The sequence below is a fragment of the Myotis lucifugus genome, unplaced genomic scaffold (genome assembly GCF_000147115.1).
Source record: "Myotis lucifugus unplaced genomic scaffold, Myoluc2.0 scaffold_52, whole genome shotgun sequence".
Lineage (NCBI taxonomy): Eukaryota > Metazoa > Chordata > Mammalia > Chiroptera > Vespertilionidae > Myotis > Myotis lucifugus.
Window position 1 is genome coordinate 1,655,297 of NW_005871100.1, and position 19,753 is coordinate 1,675,049.

General features: G+C 47.5%; 1 long non-coding RNA gene across 2 annotated transcripts; it reads right to left on the reverse strand.

Annotated features, from left to right (window-relative positions):
- Positions 1-1,539: 1,539 nt before the first annotated feature.
- LOC106697166 lies at positions 1,540-15,367 on the reverse strand. Of its 2 annotated transcripts, XR_002829278.1 has the most exons (3): positions 13,995-15,367; positions 13,071-13,394; positions 1,540-2,145 (listed from the first exon to the last, which is right to left on the reverse strand). It is a non-coding gene; the product is annotated as an uncharacterized LOC106697166 (long non-coding RNA). The 2 variants fall into 2 exon arrangements; XR_001348202.2 differs by lacking the exon at positions 13,995-15,367 and having other exon boundaries at positions 13,071-13,453.
- Between the last annotated feature and the right edge of the window lie 4,386 nt (positions 15,368-19,753).

Here is a 19,753-nt window from a genome sequence, read left to right on the forward strand (position 1 = left end):
GAGCGTGCAAGGTTCCTTTCCTCTTGGAGTGCGAGGGGCTTTGGGAGATCATTCTCCCCTTCACACCATCGTGCGTGCTTATCCCGGAGAAGTGCCCCCACGTGTTTACCCACCGCCCACGGGTGGACACCTGAGCTGTGTCCAGTTACCAGTTCCCCTGGATAAAGCTGTGAACGTTTGTGTCCCAGTCTTAGGGAGGGCACACATTTTCACTGTTTTGTGTATATACCTAGGAATGGAATGACAAGATCATAGAGTAGGTGAATATTGAATTATTTAAAATATTTATCTACTAGATAGACTGTTGTTTTTATTTTATTTTTTTAAAATATAGATTTTTATTGATTTCAGAGAGGAAGGGAAAGGGAGAGAGAGATAGAAACATCAATGATGAGAGAGAATCATTGATTGGCTGCCTTCTGCAAGCCTCCCACTTGGGATCGAGCCCACACTCGGGGCATGTGCCCTTGACCAGATCAAACCCGGGACCCTTCAGTCCGCCGGCTGACACTCTATCCACTGAGCCAAACCAGCTAGGGCAGACTGCTGTTTTTAAAGAGCAGTTTTAGGTTCACAGCAAAGTTGAGCAGAAAATACAGAGAGTTCCCATATACCCCTAAAGAAACACACCCACAGCCTCCCCCCGCCGCTAACCTCCTGCACCAGAGGGTGGATTTGTAACAACAGATGAGTCTACATTGATGCATTATTATCCAGCAAAGTCCACAGTAGAGAGGGTGCAGGGCAGGGAAAAGTTTTCCTTGACCTTCTTGGAGTCCCTGGCTGGGCCTGGAAATTAAACTGACAAAGACAGATGAGCAGGAGAGAAGCACGCACGCTTACTTAATGTGTTTTACGTGACCTGGGAGCCTTCATAAGGAAATGAAGATCCAGAGGACCAGTCAGACGTGAGTGTTCTGATGCTGGTTGATGACAGTGGAGGAATGTGGTAGGTCCCTCCGATGAGGTCAGTGTAGTCACCTGGGGGAAACTGAGCCAGGCCTGTTTGTTAGGGCTGTTCTAAAACCACACTCCTTTCCTCTAGGAATAGAGGCCTCGCCCACATGAGGGTTTTATGACCTGTTTCAGGGGTGAAGGAGGGAATCAGAATGACCTTCCTGATTTGGCTGTTTTCAGATTAAAAGAAATATGCCAAGATGCCATATTTTGGGTTTAGTAGGTCCGGATTCCCATCAAGGGCAAGAGAGAGAAAGAGGAAGGAAGAGGAAGGAAGAAAAATAGAATAAAGGCAGGCAAACATCTGGGAATGTTCTTGCTTTCAAACCCAGGAGCAAAATTCGGTGTTATAAAAATCTATTAAAAATACACCAGCCCATCTCCAGCCCTAGAACTGTGAATTCTCAACTGAATAAGGAAGTGTTTCCTTTCATCTCCTTTGCATATTAATGTCATGCAAATACCAGAATGCTGGGAAGCGCAAGGGGCGTGGGGAGTGCCACCAGCCGTAAACACTTGATTAAAAAGTTGAACACAGCCTATCAAAATGTGAAAGGGCACAAAGATAACGGGTGAGGAGACTTAAGGTCTGACGAAACACAGAGTCAGTTTATTCCAAAGACCTAAGGACAGACAGAAATGTTGCAACAGACAGACCGCAGCAGGCTAAGTGGGCGGTAAAGACAAGACACGTCTTTGTTTAAAGTTTGCTTGAGATCAATGTCAGTGGACGTAGTGATCTGCGAGGCGGGAAAACATTGGCAGGAAAAGCGCTGAAGGGTTGTCTGCATGCTGCACAGAGAGGAGCTGGAGGAAACACACGTTTTCACACCATGCCACCGAGAGCCCGCTGAAAAGCGAAGCCAGCCTTAAAACTCACACTGCATGAATGGTTTCTTTCTGCAGCTTTGCTGAAGACTGGAGTGTTATTTAAGTGCTTTCTGTTCATAAAAGAAAAAAACCAGTTTTGTTTTGAATTGACTTCACTATTAGATACTCAGGGCATTGTCCATCACGTCCGCCGAGCTCAGCTTCTGGACGGAATGTCTGTTGAATGCTATGGGTTTCCTGGCCATGTTGGCTTGCCTTTCTCCCAGCAGCTGTCTCCCGCTCCTGGCTGGCCTCTGCTTCTCGTCTGTCTCTGCCAGCCATGCAATTGTTCTGATGGTTCAGTCTACCTGGTGTTCACTAAAATTTAGAGAAAGAGTAGGCAGTGGACTAAGGAGGCACCATCGGGGCTGGTGGCTTACACCACTGAGTACAGCAAGGGACGTGAGGTTGGGGACAAACTAGAAGCCAGGGCTCAGGCTGGAGGGGGCTGCCACTCAACTGCAAGAGAAGCTGAAAAGGCAGACTTCCTGTGAAATTCCTTGATTCTTTTCTACCAGCAAGTAATTGAAAAAGAATGAATACTGTGAGGGGCAAATGGGACGTGTCAGGGGCGACATCCAGTCTCCAGTTCTCCCCTCTACAATGTCTAGACTAGAGAAAGCTGGTAGGCGAGTGGAATCACGGCACGGCATATGGTGGGCTCGGGGTGCCAAGAAGCATGTCTTGGCGCTCACTAAAACTAACATGTCAAGAAGCTGCATTAATTTTTACAAAATAACATCATCCATCCCATTAGTCAATTTTAATTTTGTTGGCTTGTTGTTTGGTTTCTACTTATTTGTAAGCCCACCTTTGGTTTTATAGTAGTATGAGTATTTGTTGATATTTAAGAAATATCCTAATTTAAATCAACAGTGGGAATCTGTAAGATAGTCTCTTTCTCAAGTCTGAGAAATGATGTCCTATCTCATCTCATCTTTACACAAATCCCTAGGGATGTGAATAATTATTCACATTTTTAACCATAAGAAAATTGGAAATGCAAAGAGGTTCAGCAATCTGCTCAAACTCACCCAGCTAGTAAGAGGCAGAACTGGGATTTGAACCTGGTCAGCACTGACTCCAAAGCCCATGATTTCCACCCTGACTCCCAAACCAGCAGCACAGGACTTGTGAATGATGCTATCTATGCCTCTCCCACCCGAGTCCTCTCACTGTGCTTTTGACCACTGCCATTTGCCCAGCTGAAGCTACACACCCTCAGCATTTAGAGCAGTGGTTCTCAACCTGTGGGTCGCGACCCCTTTGGCGGTTAACGACCCTGTCACAGGGGTCGCCTAAGACCATCCTGCATATCAGATATGTACATTACGATTCATAACAGTAGCAACATTACAGTTATGAAGTAGCAACAAAAATAATTTTATGGTTGGGTCACAACATGAGGAACTGTATTTAAAGGGCCAGAAGGTTGAGAACCACTGATTTAGAGAGATCCAAGGTCTCAGAGGGACCTGGAATTCAGGAGGGTTTAGGAGGAATCTGCGATCAGAATTACTATCAATGATCTCTCAGTTACATTGCTCATCACTATGCTTTTTGGGGTCTGGGCCATCTAACCACCATTTACAATCTTGTTTTTATAGGTAAATATCGCCTATGTTCCAATAAACATCTGGAACTAGCTGAATGTCACCTAAACTGCCTGTGTCAAGATCAGGTCTGGTTGGTGAGGAACCTTCTGGGTTTGTGTCTCTTATGGGCGGAATAGCTTTTTTCTTTGTCGTGCACCCCACTTGTGGCTTGGTCTGCTGCTGTAGGAATGAATGCCTGGGAGATGTGAACGTTCTAGCACAGGCTCATCAGTGTACTTGGGCAGTGGGACCGCTGGATTAAGCCACACAAAGGAAAACATGGGGAGGAAATACCGTAAAACCTTAACAGTGGCCGTCTCAGTATGTAGCATTAGGGGAGGTTTACATTTTTTCCTTTATACTTTTCTACAATATCAAAACAATACATTGCTTTTGATATAGTGAAAAATTATTTTTGGATGAAATAAAAAGGAATTTATGGGGGGGGGGGGAAATCCACTCCTCACAGTGGGGAAAGAGCACTGTTGCCACACACAGCCATCTGCTACATCTTCATGAGTGTCCCACAGTGTGAGGAGGCGACAGGAGCCACAGATTGCATGTGGAGTGAAATGGGGACACTTGCGACAGCTGGGAGTGCTGCAGGGCGCTTGTTAAAGGTGTCAGCAGTGACACACTTCTTTGTTTCTCCTGGTTGACTCAGATCCAGCCCTGAGCACTTGAACAAGAAGTTATCCACATCAGCTTATCCACAAGCAAGTAAAGAGGGAGGGGACTCAGGTGCCTTCTCCCAGATCTAAGGTAATCTTGATAGATTCCTGTTTGAAGCTGAAGTATTGACTAGGAGACTCCCCAGGGCCCAGGCTACAATTCTCACTGGTCACCTTCCGGGCAGTGTGACCTCAGTCGGAGCAGGAGGAAAACTCACCAAGGTGTGTAAAAAGACATGAGCTATCTCCATGCCTTGGCGGCCCACCCCAAGGAGGGACTTGGCTTCAATAAATATCTTTAGATTTTAAAATATATGTCTATGTTCTGCCTTGGCCAGGTGGCTCAGTTTGTTGGGGTGTCATTCCATTCACCAAAAGGTTGCAGGTTAGAGCCCCAGTTCAGGCGCATATGCGAGGCAACCAATGGATGGTTCTCTCACATCAATGTTTCTCTCTCTCTCTCTCTCTCTCTCTCTCTCTCTCTCTCTCTTAAAATCAATAAAAACATATCCTCGGGTGAGCTGTGTCTATAGACAGAACACATAGATACTGGTGGTCACCAGGAGTCTCTGTCTTGAACTCCTAACTGGCTTGTTCTTGTTCTTTTTGTTTTAGTTTATTCTCCCTGGATAGAGCATATAATGGCCTGCTTATAAGCCCAAACCAGGTTACCGATCAGCCTATAGTTGTTCATCAAAGGCTCCTGTCCTCAAAGCTGCCAAGCTGAATTTTCGGCAGAAGAAGGGAAAGTGACCCGCACCCCGCTCAGTTCTATGACATACTGTCACCTGGTGGGTGGGGAGAGGACTGAGCAGCATTGTTTGGGCATCTCCCCTTCATCCTCCTCCCTACTGTCGTACTCCGGTATCCCAGGTCACTTTATAAAAACAACTTCTCCAGCTTTAGTTGTTAAGTCTTCTTTCCCAGAAGGCTCCCAAACTGTCCAGGAACCAGAGAAAGACACAGACACCTACAGTCTCCTGGCTTAGAACCCTGCAGCTTACCACCTCTCCTTCTGTCTAATGCAAAGATTCCAGGCCACTTAAAGAAACCAAATTTGGGGGCCTATCTGCCTCAGCAGGCCACCGACTAAACCAGGACACACGTCTGGTCTGAAGTGCCTTGTTCAGGCTCAGCAAGGGTCATCTAACTAATTCTATGGACTTTCCTCAGTGACAGACGAAGAAAAACATGAATGAGCGCATGAATGTGGCAAAATCAAATAAGGTGGACTGAAGAGCAGAGACACATAGGGCGGCCTGACCGAGCTTTGTAGCCACACATTCATGGCGACAACATTCAGAGTTGAGAACAAGACAGGCTTTGGGACCAAGGACCAAGGGGAAAGGGCTGATTCAGGAGACATTCCTTAGGAAACAGCAGCCAGCCTGCTGACAGATGGGTCAGGAATGGGTCTGAGTCCTTGGCAAAGTGATTTCAATTGAATCTGAAGTTGTTTGGGATCCTTTGAAAACCCTGGTATTAATCCAAGTCTATTATTACCACTGCCTTTTCATTTCCTCTCCTCTCTTGTGTTTGTATTTCTTGTTGCCCACACACACTAGCCCTGAATGGTTTACCTACGATTTTACACACAAACAACACAAATATTTTCAACCACCATCTAACATGATTAATAGCCTTTTGTTCGTTTTGAGTGAGAGGAAAAGTCTCCAGTTCCTCCCATAGACCTTAATTGGGCTTGAATAGAAATTAATTTCATTTTCTCCTTTACTATTTATGAAGCATCAGACCATGCGAACATTTCTCTGGGGGCTCAAATGATATTGCTGGAACAGTGGGTGGAGGGAACATCCACCCCCAATTTCCCCTTTTCCTCCTTTGCCTCTTACTGCCCTCCTTCCATACCACTTCCCCCCCAAAAAAATTTGCCTCATGGGTCAGTCAAAATTCACAACAGAACCTTTCTGAAAGCCGCATGGAGTCTACCCTCTTCCTCCAAGGCCAATCTGTCATCCAGGAGTCAGTCCTTTTTCCTCACCTAGCTAATGAAGTTCATGATTTATTACAAACTTGGTCCAAGGCCTGATTTCTGTTCATAAGACCCTGTCATCTTTGGATGAACCGTGCTGATGAAGGGCCAAGACTATAATGAAACACTGGCCTGACAGTTCACAACAGTGGGAGTTAGGAAATAACAGCGAAGTTGTCTCCAACAGTGAACAAAGACGTTCAGAACACCCAGCATCACCGCATCTGAGCTGTGGGAGCAGGCTGCCTCCATTCATTCATGGTGCTAGCATTTCCAAGCCTGGATCTTTATACGTTTATTGAACAACTCACCTTGGGAGCCATCCAGTATCCTTGTTTCAGATCTTTCGAAATACCACCTCTTCCAAGAAGTTCACCGAAATGAAGTGGAAGTGAAGCCATGCTCTCCCTTCCTTATTCTACCTTGGAACCGTGTCTCACCTCAGGGCACCCAAACTGGAACCAGCTGTGTATTTCATTCATCTCCAGATGGGTTGTTTTTATCTATAAATGTGTTACTGTAATGTTTTCTAGAACATAAATGGCTGAAGACGTCAGAGCTGGCACAGAAGCTATTAAAAAAAAAATAAAGACTTTGCCTTTTCAACTTTGTATTTTCTGTAGGGCCCAGTACATAGGAGGTGCTACACATTTAGTGTGTGAATTTATTTAGTAATGGATCAGCTACTGATTTAGCACCTGCAATGACTCGGAGATACCCCATGTGACCCCCACCATCTTTTAGGGCTATTGAAGACTATACTTGTGCTTCAGTAAAGAAAGTATAAATAAAAGAAACAGCCTGGACCCTGGAGGAGCAGTAACAAAGCCAGAGGAGTCCAGTCTGCAATGAGCAATGGCCACCATCCAATCATTGATTTTTATTTTTATTTTTTTTTTTAGTATCTGGACATTTACTGGAAGGATGAGGTTGGCCTGGATAGTGATTCCAAATTGCTGCTTCTTAGTCTCTTAGCTTCTACAAGATAATATTTTCTCTAACCACAAACCACAGCGGTCAGAACCACAGAGCAATATACTGTAACAAGAGCAGTGTGCACAGTCCCAGTATTCTTCAATGGGTGACCCGCCGGACAACAGTCCCAGGAGCTATCTGTGTCAGAAAGTCTTTGGGGCCAACTGACTTAGTCAGTATCACATATCACACCCCATCTTGGGCAATGCAATGTACAGCTGTATATGAGAGACTCAGATGAGTTGGCTAAATTTGATCACAGAATTCTATTTTCAGGTAATATCTAGTATTTTTGCACCAAACTCACTTTAAGAAAGACATCTCTGTCTGAAGTTTATTGATAGTGTTTTCATGCACGTGGAACAGGGATTTGCAACTCACAATATGTTTGCACCAGAAATGGGATGCTGGCCCTTTTTCTCTGAAAGGTGACCCTGACCATCTGCCATAGGAATTACATTAGCCACATACCCTGCAAGTGAGGCTTGGCAGGTCGACCAGAAGGACCAGACCAGGAGGCCCAGACAGCCTGAAGCTCGATGCGTAAAGGCTGGCAACAGGGTGGAGCCGCCAACCTCAGCTTGGGTTGAGCGTGCACTCCTTCCCAGAGACACAGCAACGTTTCGCTGCTCTGGGATAGACTCTTGGCCTGTCATGGGGATGGGTGGCAGCCCTGGAAGTGCATCTGACACTTAGGTCAGCGGCAGATCAGAGACAGGCACTATCTGCTGGTTTGGCTATTACTTTCAAATAGGTCCACACCTGGTAGACTAGATGGGGAAATGTGCACAGTTTTCTCTGCAAAATTCAAATTGTCTGCAAGGTTGTGTAGGCTTCCGGGGTATGTGAAACAGGTTTCCAGTCCTAGCTGCGGGAAGCTGCGGTGTCCTGGCCAGTCGCAGCATTGTGCTTTTCCTGGTGTGGTCAGGTACCACACGGATGTGTTTGTCTCTTCCTTCCATTCTCCTACCCTGTGTCCTTTCCCCATCAGTCAGCCTGACACCCAGCCTGCCTCAGAGATGAAGAGACACTGCAGAAAGCTGAGAAATACATTAAAAAGTCTATTTTGGCCCAGCTGGCGTGGCTCAGTAGTTGAACATCGACCTATGAACCAGGAGGTCATGGTTCGATTCCTGGTCAGGGCACATGTCCAGATTGTGGGCTTAAACCCCAGTAGGGGGTGTGCAGGAGGCAGCTGATCAATGATTCTCTCTCATCATTGATGTTTCTATCTCTCCCTCTTCCTTCCTCTCTATATATATATATATATATATATATATATTTTTTTTTTTTTTTTCAGATGTAGGCTTTCACTTTTCAATAGCCTAAGCCTCAAGAATAAGAAACTGAGGCCCATGGTCACATAGTAAGAGGCCGATTTGATATTTGAACCCAGATCTTTCTGGCTTTAGAACCTCAGCTCTTAAACACTCAGCTATACCAACTCATCTTCTTTATCTTCCTCCACCCACTGCGCTGATGTGGACCTGGCCAGGTAACCTGGGGAGAGGGCCAAGGCATACTATAGGGGTGCCCTGCCAAAAGCAAGGGCAGAGCCAGGCATGAGTAGGCAGTATGAATGATCTAGCTGTGGGTATTTCAGCCCAGGCTAATTTTGTGCCAAAATAAAAACAGCATCTTTCATAACACAACCACTGGGACTTTTCACAGACTGGATTCTTTTCCCCTAGAAATGCCCAAATAAGAGTGATCACTGGTGGGTCTGTTAGGATTGGTGAGTAAAATCTGACATTAACCAAAAGAACTGGATGTGTGGGTGGCTTCTTCTTTTTTTCCCTTCTTCTAATAGTTCCTTTTTTTCTTTTTCTCTTGGAAAGCACTTATTTCATTCCACAGCCCATGTGCCAGCAGCTATCACTACAATCTTTGTTTCAAAAACTTTCTCCAGACCAACTCTAGAAAACTGGCTGCTGCCACTTGTTCAAAGCAAAGAGTCCCTATGTCTGCCCTGAATGGTGAGTGTTTACTTTGAAGCTTAAATTTTGTTTTGTTTTTAATGCAAACACACCTGCAGAACAGATAGCAGGAACTTGTGTCCCTAGGAGGCAGCCTAGCGGTTCTCTTCAGCTCATTATGAAAACTGTTTCACATCAATCTTGGATTTCTCACTGATTTTTCTTTCCTAGCATTCCTTCTCCCTTTTCTTCTTCTTTCTCCCATATGGTCCCTCGAAACTTGGCTTTTCAGTTGTCAAGACTTAGCCTCTCTACTAGTACTTTTAAAATAAGTCATAACATTGCCAAAAGGAATAAATCTAACTTGGAACAAGTAGGACAGTTTTCCCCAACATGAGATTTTACAGGAAACATGCTAAACTCAGGATGTGGGGAAAATTCCCTTGGAATCAAACAGCACCAGATGGACTTCTGGATCTAATTGGGCCTCCTCAAACCTACTCTAAAAGGAAAGGTGAATGGATGACGGAATGAGACCTTCACGAACCCCACTCCCAGGACCACGGTTCTCTTGAACCGGAATATGGCGTTTCAGATCCAGTCATTAGGCCATTCATTAAGCGTCCATCTGGCACATCAGACACCTTGGGTAATTAGCAATAATGAGTGAGAACACAAGAGCAGACCATTTAAAAAAAATTTCTATCTATCCATTAGTCATATGTCCAAGTTACCAATTATCAAACATCAGTCAGATCCTGTCCATAAACAAGGATATAAAACATCTATTGAGAAGGCAGACTTTTGAGACCATGACGTCAGAATTGGGTTGAACTGCATGAGTCAGAATGGAAATTCACTAGGCCCACAAACAGAGTGAATAGTGTAAGATAATAAGACTTGAGAGAGTCAGAACCAATGGGCTGGAATAGAAGAGAATCATGTGGCCAAAGCTGAATATCAAGATTTCAAGATTTGGGCAAAATTGTCACTAGATTTAATTATGTTAAGTGTACTATAGACATCAAGGGTCCTGGACGACATCTATTTTTACTTCTCATTATATATCAAGCTCTATACAGCATTCAGCATACAGTAGAGATTAAGTATTTTGTAAATGAATGAAGTAATAAATAAATGAATACAGTAAAATATGTTTTCTGTCCTTTGTCACAAGTACTGCCTCTTTTGGCCAATATCCCCAGGGTACCCAGGTGGGCAGACCATCATAAGCAATGGTCTGGTCTTCAGCCATCCCCATTTGGCCTTATTTTTCTGTTCTCCGTCAAATCTCAACTATGCAGGAACCCCTCCCCCGAGAGCCAGTTCATTTCATTAACTTATCAGTACTGGGTCAATACATACAAATAAGTGTAGGGGAATAACTGTAGCCATCTCTTGTAACACATTTTTATTTTAACATCTTGGTTAAGAGCAAGGACTTAACCAAAGGTTAAGTGGATTGGAATCTGCCACTTAATAGCTGTAAGACCCTGAGCAAGTCACTTAGACCAGTGGTTCTCAACCTTCCTAATGCCACGACCTTTTAATACAGTTCCTCATGTTGTGGTGACCACCAACCATAAAATTATTTTTGTTGCTACTTCATAACTGTAATTTTGCTACTGTTATGAATCATAATGTAAATATCTGATATGCAGGATGTATTTTCATTGTTACAAATTGAACATAATTAAAGCATAGTGATTAATCACAAAAAAACAATATGTAATTATATATGTGTTTTCCGATGGTCTTAGGCGACCCCTGTGAAAGGGTCGTTCGACCCCCAAAGGGGTCGCGACCCACAGGTTGAGAACCGCTGACTTAGACTCTCTCAGCTTTGGTTTCTTCATCTCTAAATAAGATATATAAATAGTACGATTCCTACCTCAAAGTGTAGTTGTGAGCATTCAATGAAACTTTCCAGGTAAAAAATGCCTGGCATAGTGCCTAACATATAGAAATCACGCAGTAAACCTACAGTTCTCAAAATAGGTTCCCAGACTCCAGTGTCAGCATCACTTAGAATCCCTTAGAATTACAAGCTCTTGTCCCCTCCCCAAACCTACTGAATGAGGAACTCTGGGGCCCAACAGTCTTTTTTTAAATAAGATTTCTAGGTGATTCTGATGTAAGCTAAGGTTTGAGAACCACTGCAGTAAATGTCAGCCATGATAATAATAATAGGTAGCATTTATATTATGATAATGTATTGATAGTATTATTGCTTTGACAGGGACCATATAGGAATTTTAGTTCAGTTGTTGTTATTGTTTGTTTGTTCAGCTGTTTTCAAACCAAGCTCTGGGAAGCTTTGGGGCCTCTGGAGAGAGATGCGAGGCCACTACACAATGTTGAGGGCAGATCAGAGACAAGATCTAGCTCTGCTCTGACAAGTGAGCTCCCCCTTCTTAGTTTCGTGTGCTTCGGTTCTAGTCCATGTTCAGTTTGCTTGACAAAAGAGTCCTTCTGGGAGATAAAGCTTGAAAATCACTGTCTCGCCCAACATGCGATGGGAATTAGGCCAGACTATGGGGAGAGATGGGGACTAGAAGACTCTCCCAGGCCTGTCACCACAGAGGATGGTTAGCGCTGGCCCTGCATTCAGGTCCAGACTCCACAAGCATTCTCTGGGAACTGTGCTGGGAACCTTTGGTCATACATCATTCAATCACATCCTTGCCAGGTGTTCTATTCCCTCCTTTTCAGAAGAGAAAATGCAAGTGCGAAGAGGGTAAGGAAACAAGGCCAAGGTCACACAGTGAGTGCAGCTGGGACTAGGAGCCAGATCACCTGACACCGAGATTTGTCATCATTCTCCAAGAAGGGCTGCCGGTCACCCTTGAGCAGATGCCCTTGCCATGCAGGAAAACAGCCCCTGGGGGCGCTGGAGTCACCCCAGGGACGGTCAGATCACCCTCTTGGACTAACACGTACAGTAGCAGGCAGCTGCTCAGCATCAAGGCCTGGGAGAACTGATTGGTTTTTTCCAAAATGAGCCATGGTCACAAGGAAGTAGGAAGTCCCCATTCAGAGGGGCTGTTCCCTGTTTGCTCAGTCAGCCAGGCTGGGAAGATGACCTCAACACACCAGATATGCAGCAGTGAGCTGAGAGTCAACAGTCTCCTCCTCCACCTCCTAACCACGCCAGACTCAGTGTATGGTCTCCGGCAAGGCAGGATTAACCCTTTAGGCCTTGGTCAAACATCTAACTGAATGGCCAAACCTGTTACTCATCATCCGAGGTGGACTTTGAAACGGAGTTAGATGCTACTGAGAGATCTTTGAGCCCCTTGCAAAGTTGCTTTAGATAAATATTTTGTCATTAACTGCGGTCTTCCTTATTCATTTATTAAGCCATTCTTCAAATGGCTATTGAGCACTCACCATGTGCCAGGCTTGTGTCACATACAGAGGACACAGCTGGGAGCCAGACACATGTGGCTCTAGCCTTCTTGGAGGCTACAGAGTGCTGAGGGTGGGGAGTCTGCCTGTGCTGATCACATGGGAATATTGTTAAGGATTTATTATGTGCTGGGGATGGTACTAAGTGTTACCCACAAATTTTAGTTCATGTGATTCTCACAACAGCCCCAGCAGTAGGAATAACGATCTCCATATTACAGAAGAGGAACAGGGGCTAGGAACATTTAAATAACTTGCCCAAGTACAGTTCACTGTTACTGACTTCAAAGCCGTGCTCTGAGCCTCTAGGTCATAGGTATCTATGTACATATATGCCCACAGACAAAGAACATCTCTTTCTCCCCGCCTGGAAGGATATCTGGCCTATAATGAGTTCTTAGTAAATAGCTATTAGGTAAATACACCCATCTGGGTTATGCTAGAGACAGAAGGTGCAGATGATGTGATAATGGGAGGGGGGTGGAAACTGAAGTGATCATGAGGGGCGGGGAGCCGTAGGAAGGGAGCCAACGCAGCAGGAGCCCCAGGAACAGGTGCAGGAGGATGCCTGAGACTGTCATGGGGTTGCCGAGAAGCCACCGTGCTGGGTGCTGTCCGGTCAGCAGTTCTCAGGGAGCAGTGGTATTGGTTGGGGTGGGGGTAGGAAGAGGGGGCTGGCACTCACCTCTCCCCCAGCTGTTGTCACGGAAGGATGTTCTGTCCGTCAGGGGCCGGTCCGTCACACAGACTGGGAGCTGTGTGTACCCGTGTGGCTGGGAAGAAGGTGGCTCAGAGAGAGGCTGGTGTGATGCTGTGGTGGCTATCCCCTCCTCCTCTGACCCACCTCCTCCTCCGGGTGGCAGCGTTCGATGAATGGGCTGAGCGTTCTGAGGTTATTTTCCACTGGTCTACGGACGCAGGACCGGTTTAAATAGCGATGACAGTTGTCATCAGCTGCCTTTATAACAGCGCGCCATCTGCTCCTTCCCCCATCACTTCAGCTACTTAGCTTTAAACAACACTCCAAGCATGTTCATTTGAAAGTGTGTGTGTGCGTGAATCCTCACCCAAGTATATTTTTCCATTGATTTTTAGGGAGAGTGGGAGGAGGGAGAGACAGTGAGAGAAACATCAATGTGAGGGAAAGATGGGATTGGTTGCCTCCCACACACACCCCGACCAGGGCCTGGATGGAGCCTGCAACCGAGGTACGTGCTCTTAACCAGCATCAAACCTGGGACCTTTCAGTTCTCGGGCCGATGCTCTATCCACTGAGCAAAACCCACTAGGGTGAAAGTCCCATGTTTTGCTTGTTAATATCAGGTTACTCAATATCCCTGGCTAGGATGAAAGATTTTTTAGTTGATGGAGTCACATGAGCAAAGTGATATTATTGTCACCCTTTTGTTCAGGCCATAGCAGGGCATAACCATGTAGGATCCAGACAAGCATAGAAGGAAGAACCCCAAGACCTGAGTTAAAACCCAAGGGCTACTTCCTGTGGTGGGCTGGCTCTGAGATAGCCCCCAATGATCCCCCTCCCCCTTCCTACCCTGTGTAGTCCCCCCCCCCCCCTTGAGTGTGGTTGGCCTAGCAACTTCCTTCTTACCCATAGAATACAGCAAAGGTGATGGGATGTCACTTCTGAGATTAGGTTATAAGAGGTTGCAGGCTCTGCCTTCTCAGCTCACACGCATTGAAGGAGCGATCAGCTACATCGCACAAGACCCCGTGGCAAGGAACTGAATTGCTCAAATTCTGTTGACAAGACAACTACTGAGGACCTTGGGAATGGATCCTTGCCCAGATGAAACCCCAGTCCTGGGGGACACCCTGACGGTAGCCCACAAGACCGTGAAACAGGATACCCAGATAAAATATGTCCAAGTTCCCAATGCACAGAATGAGGTTGTAGATGTGTGTTACGTTTCGAAGTTTGTGGTAAATTGGCACACAGCAATAGAACAAGAAACTTCCCATCTGGGTGATTGGGGCAGGTGATTTTGCCTCTTTAAACCTCGATTTTCTCATCTGTCAAGGTGGCAGCGATAATAAAGAAACAGAGTGGGGCAAAAGTAGGTTTATAGTTAAAATTGATTTTTAAAAATGGTTTGTATGGAAAATAATACAAAATTAAAAAATACAAGAATATACTGTTTTGAGTAATCACGACTGTAAACCTACTTTTGCCCCACCCTGTATGTCTACCTTCTGGGAATTAAATTAGAAATTGTGCAAATGTTGACATCTCCAGAGTGAATAAGGGGCCTGGGCCCTGCCTGGGCTGGAGTTTGCAGAACGGGGGTGAGAGGGGCGGGTGGAGTTACTCAGGAGTAGGGAGGGCTTCCCTGCAGCCATGAAGCTTGGAGCAATGGGAGCTAAAGACAAAATGTCAAGAGCAAGGCAAGTTGAGAACCTCAGAGACCACGGAAGAGTTCAGCCAGGCAGAGCTGTCGATTCAGAGGACAAGCAGGGAGCGGTGCTAAGAGTGAGAGGGGGGAGCCTTTGATAAGGTGCCAGTGAAGCCAGTGGTGGGAAGAGTTGGTTAAGACGCTGCACTGGGTTAGATACATAGACGAGCCATGTCAAGAGCACAGGAATCCAGGGCTTTGCTGCCCACCACACTTGGCTCTGAGCCCCAACCGTATGCTATTAACGGAGCTCCTCTTCACACCGCCCATAAATCCTAGGAGCCTCCTCTTCAAACGTGATGCCCAAACCTCTGTCAGACTCCTCCACCCAACCGCCTGCTCGGCATCTCCACTTGGCCCTCTAATGGGCATCTGAAATTTAACCTGTCCAACTCTGAACTCCTCATAGGTCCTCCAAACTCCACATCTGTCTCACATCTCCAAACCTCTCTCACATCTCCACACCTGTCTCACATCTCCACATCTATGTCACATCTCCATGCCTGTGTCACATCTCCACACCTGTGTCATATCTCCCCACCTGTGTCATATCTCCTCACCTGTGTCATATCTCCCCACCTGTGTCATATCTCCACATCTGTCTCACATCTCCACATCTGCAACACTGTCCTCCGCAGCAGGCAGTACTGCCCCCAGCGAGATGAACTCTCTGCAGCTGGCAGCATACCCGACTCAGAGTCTGTTTCCTTTTCTCAAATCCTATCCAGAGTCACCAACATGAGCTTCCAAATAGAATTTTCAAGCGCACGTGGCAACTTTCGTTTGCGTGCTTCTGGAACTGAAGAGAGAGGGGCTCAGAACAAGGGGATGTGCGTTCATGGCTTAGGCAAAGGGTTGGCCAGAGTCCCGAGACCAGACTATGTGGACGGGTTGGATGAGTTCATTAGCATCGAATGAGATGACACATCTGGCCTGCGTCTGGCTGACAGATCTTTTTCAAAAGCTTGCAAGGCGTGCACGGACAAGACGCCTCCGTCCACCATGAGAAGGGCACTGGTTTGTTCCCTGTGGGCTAGACTTCTACACCCAATCGCTACCGTGATCTCACTTAGCCCTTTTGGTAACCAGTTCCAGGAGTCACTTGGGAGCTGGCCAGGGTCAGAAATAGTCTTGGAAGGAAGAGGACGTCAAAAGACACCAGGATTGCCCTAGCTGGTTTGGCTCAATGGATAGAGTGTCGGCCTGCCGACTGAAGGGTCCCGGGTTCGATTCCGGTCAAGGGCATGTACCTTGGTTGCAGGCACATCCCCAGTAAGGGGTGTGCAGGAGGCAGCTGATAGATGTTTCTCTCTCATCAATGTTTCTAACTCTCTATCCCTCTCCCTTCCTCTCTGTAAAAATTCAATAAAATATATTTTTAAAAAAGAAAAGGACACCAGGATTGCTTAGCTCTGTCCCCAAGTACCGCCCCCTCCGCAGCCTAATCACTGCTTTTAGTTACACTGTTCAAGGCCGCTTATAAAAGGCACGGGTTAGGTAAGTTATTTTTCACACAGTATGAAAGCTAAGGCCACCTGCAGATGTGAAGGCCATGCTTCTGAGGTAGTGGTGTGCCTAGTAAAGGACTGAATTACACCCCCCTGTGAAATTTAGATGAGCTTTGAATTATAAAGTGCTCAGTGTCCGGCAAGGTGGGAGGGGGAGGTGATGTGGGGGGGAAAGGCGGCTGGACAGCCCTCATTAGGGTGCCTTCAACTTGAAGTCCTGCAGCAGAGTGAGACCTGGCGGGAGACGTGGCCCCCATCCTTTTCGGTTAATTAGATTCATATTCCGGGGAGCACTGCAGTCAGGAGCTGTGAAACGGACACTCTCCAGACCCCAATGTAAAGTCCATTCTTCACAACAGTTTGTATTTTTATAGCCCCTTGTAGCCAAGGCTCCGAGTGGCCCTTCACACTTCTGAGCAAGGGAAACGAAAGGTTTAAAGACCAAGGCTATCTGGGAGCAAGAGTCCAATCTGGGAAACCAGCTTTTCCTCATCCCTAGGAGACACTGTCCCCTCCACTTCCCGAACCCGCACAGCTTCGTGTTCCTTGCAGGATTACATGTTCAAAGGTTGTCTCCGACTCACCGTTTGCGCTCCCCTCCCTTTCCCATTGCAGCATCAGAGGACAGAAAAGCACCCCTCCTGGGTTTGGCACCTCCTGCTCCCTGCAGCCTCTACAGCCTCTGCAGCCGCTCACCAGGGAGCCCATGCCCACCTGCCAGGACCAGGGGGTCCTGATCACCATCACAGGGAGCTGGTGACGATGCTAGGCCTTCAGAATTGAGGAAAGCAGGTGTGGGCACCAATGTTTCCTACAGAAACGTTGTGGTGGTGATGGCGGTAGATCATTCAGACAAACAAATGAGCTTCAGCGTAAATGAAGTTTGCCTTTGAAAAGTGCTCTCCAATCTCCATGCATTGATCTAAGACACGCAGGAGAATTACCCAGCCGCGGCAGGGTCCTGAGGGTGTGCACGCTGCCTCTGCACAGAGGTGGGGAAGGAAAGTTCTAGAAGGCAGGCTGGAGCTGGAAGCTGTGGGCGCATGATGGTGACGCTACTGCCCGTTCCCAGGTGTGAGCAGACGAGGAAGCACTATGTTCTTGCTCAGCCCTGGCCTGACCACAGAGTGGATTTTGCTGCTCTTTATTCCAGGGGAAGCTCAAAGCCCCTTCATTATGAAGAGTCTGGAGCAGCCCCTTCTGTTATTAGAAGAGTCTGCAATGGCCTTGAGGAGGGCTCTGCCCTGGGCAGGACCAAGGACGGCAGGTAGTGAGGAGGGCAGGCTGGTTTTCTGTAGCCCTGCCCGGCCCTCGGGTTCCATTTTAGAGTCACTAGTAATTTCAACAAATCTGCTGGCCCCGATCTTCCATTCCTTGTTGGGCTAAAAGGCAACCCCAGGGCAACTCTGGGAGCAGCTGGGGGCTCCCCAGGCTGCCTCTGGGTTTGGACTTGGTGTCCTCTGGTCTTGTGCCCCAGAGCCCCCAGGAGTGCCCACCAGTTTTGGGGGGCTCCCGACTTCATCGATTATGCCCAGGTCTCCTCTAAATGCTCAACCCCCCCCCCCCACCACCACCACCACCACCACGCCTGACCCGTGCAGCCCCCGGGAGCTGGGTGCGGGTTCCAAGTAGAAGCCTGTGGTCCGGCGCTGCCCCCGGGGCCCTGCAGCTGGGGTGGGAGTTGCAGGTCTGGAAGAGTCTGTGGCTAATGAGCAGCAGGCCCAGGCTGCCTCGGCACACAGAGCGGAGGAACTGCTCTGTCCACCCCCTCTGCGTCTCCCCAGCCTTCCAGAGGGAGCTAAGTGCCACGCGCCACTGATTGGTCAATAGGACAAGTTTATGGAGCTGACAGTGCGCACAGGGGTTGGAGCTGTGGAGGAAGATGCAAAGGAGGAAAGCAGGGGAGAGAAAAACAACCTGAGCCAAAAGTTAGGGTTTATGTCCAGGAAAAGGTCTCTGCGCATTCCGCTGTGTTTGCCTGGGCCGCTCTCTCCTCTCCTGCCCTTTGAGGTCAGCCCGCTCGCTCCCGCACTCAGGGAAACAGGCCGGACTATCCCGGACCAGAGCGCCCTTCCTTGACGCGGTGCTGACCCCTAGAGGCTCCCCATTAAAACGCATCCCGAAGGACCCACTGCATTCTCTGGCTGGTTTCCAAGGCCGGGCTATGGGCGGATTTTCCTAGAAAATAAGGAATAACCACCTCTCTTCTTTACATGTACCTGATAGGAAATGCCTGCCTTGTTTGTTGGCGGCCTAATTACAGCCTGCTCCGATTTTTAGGAATGGCATTGTTTTCTGCTCTAAGGAAAAACGGAGGGCCAGATGTCCAGTGTTTCACAGCCGTTTGCCTGCCATGGGACTGAGGGTTGAAGTTGTAGTGCCAGCTATTTTGGGGTGAACGTCTCGAGTTTCCCAGGTGCCAGGCGGCCAAGCCTGCCCAAGGGAGAGAGGGATGATGGTGCCCCTACTTCTGCAGGGCTGCTCCAAACTCTGGGTAGTGGGCTTCGTTTGGCTTACTTTGCTTCACTTGAGCCCATTCATGTCCACACCGAACTCTGGGGACAATAAGGTGTCCCACCGGCCTGACTTTACTCTGGAAACGAGACTCATTCCTAAAGGCAACGTGACTGTTCATTGTATCCCTAAACAAAATGCCCCAACTCTTCCATTTTGGTCATAGCTTTTTATTCCATACTAGAGGCCTAGTGCATGAAATTCATGCACTGGGGGGGAGGGGGAAAGGGGTCCCTTAGCCCAGATTGCAAGAGGGCGCAGGCCAGGCCAAGGGACCCCACTGGTACGCAATTGGGGCTGGGGAGCGATGCAGGAGGTAGGCTAGCCAGGGAGGGACTGTGGGAGGGCTCGAGGGCACATCCGGCCTGTCTTATTCAGTCCTGATCAGCCGGACCCCAGCAGCAAGCTAACCTACCAGAGTGTCTTCCCCCTGGTGGTCAGTACATGTCATAGTGAGCAGTTGAGCGACCTTAGCATATCATTATCATATTACTCTTTGATTGGTTGTATGGACAACCTGACACTTAGCATATTAAGCTTTTATTATATAGGATTATTGATCACAAAGAGAAGGGAAGTGTAGGAGGTCAGGAGAAAGAATTCAGCGATGTCAGCACTGGGGCTAATGAGCACCCACTACTTTGACTGGGTCGTTATGTCTGAAAGGGATCCCAGGGAAGATGGGCTCAGACTCAGAGAAATTCAGTTTTGCCAATATCAGGTCGCCCAGCCCGCTGGCATGAGACGGTATTTTCCTTATTCACTTTGCTTCCCACCCTCCCCACCCCATCAGCCAAGACAACACACATCCCGCCATGTGAGTGCCTGGAGGGGACCTGGGAGGAGGCCATAGTCTGACTTTTACAGATGAGGGAACAAAGATGAGGGGTGGGGAGAGGTGACATGCCTGAGGTCACACAACCTTTTCCCCCAGC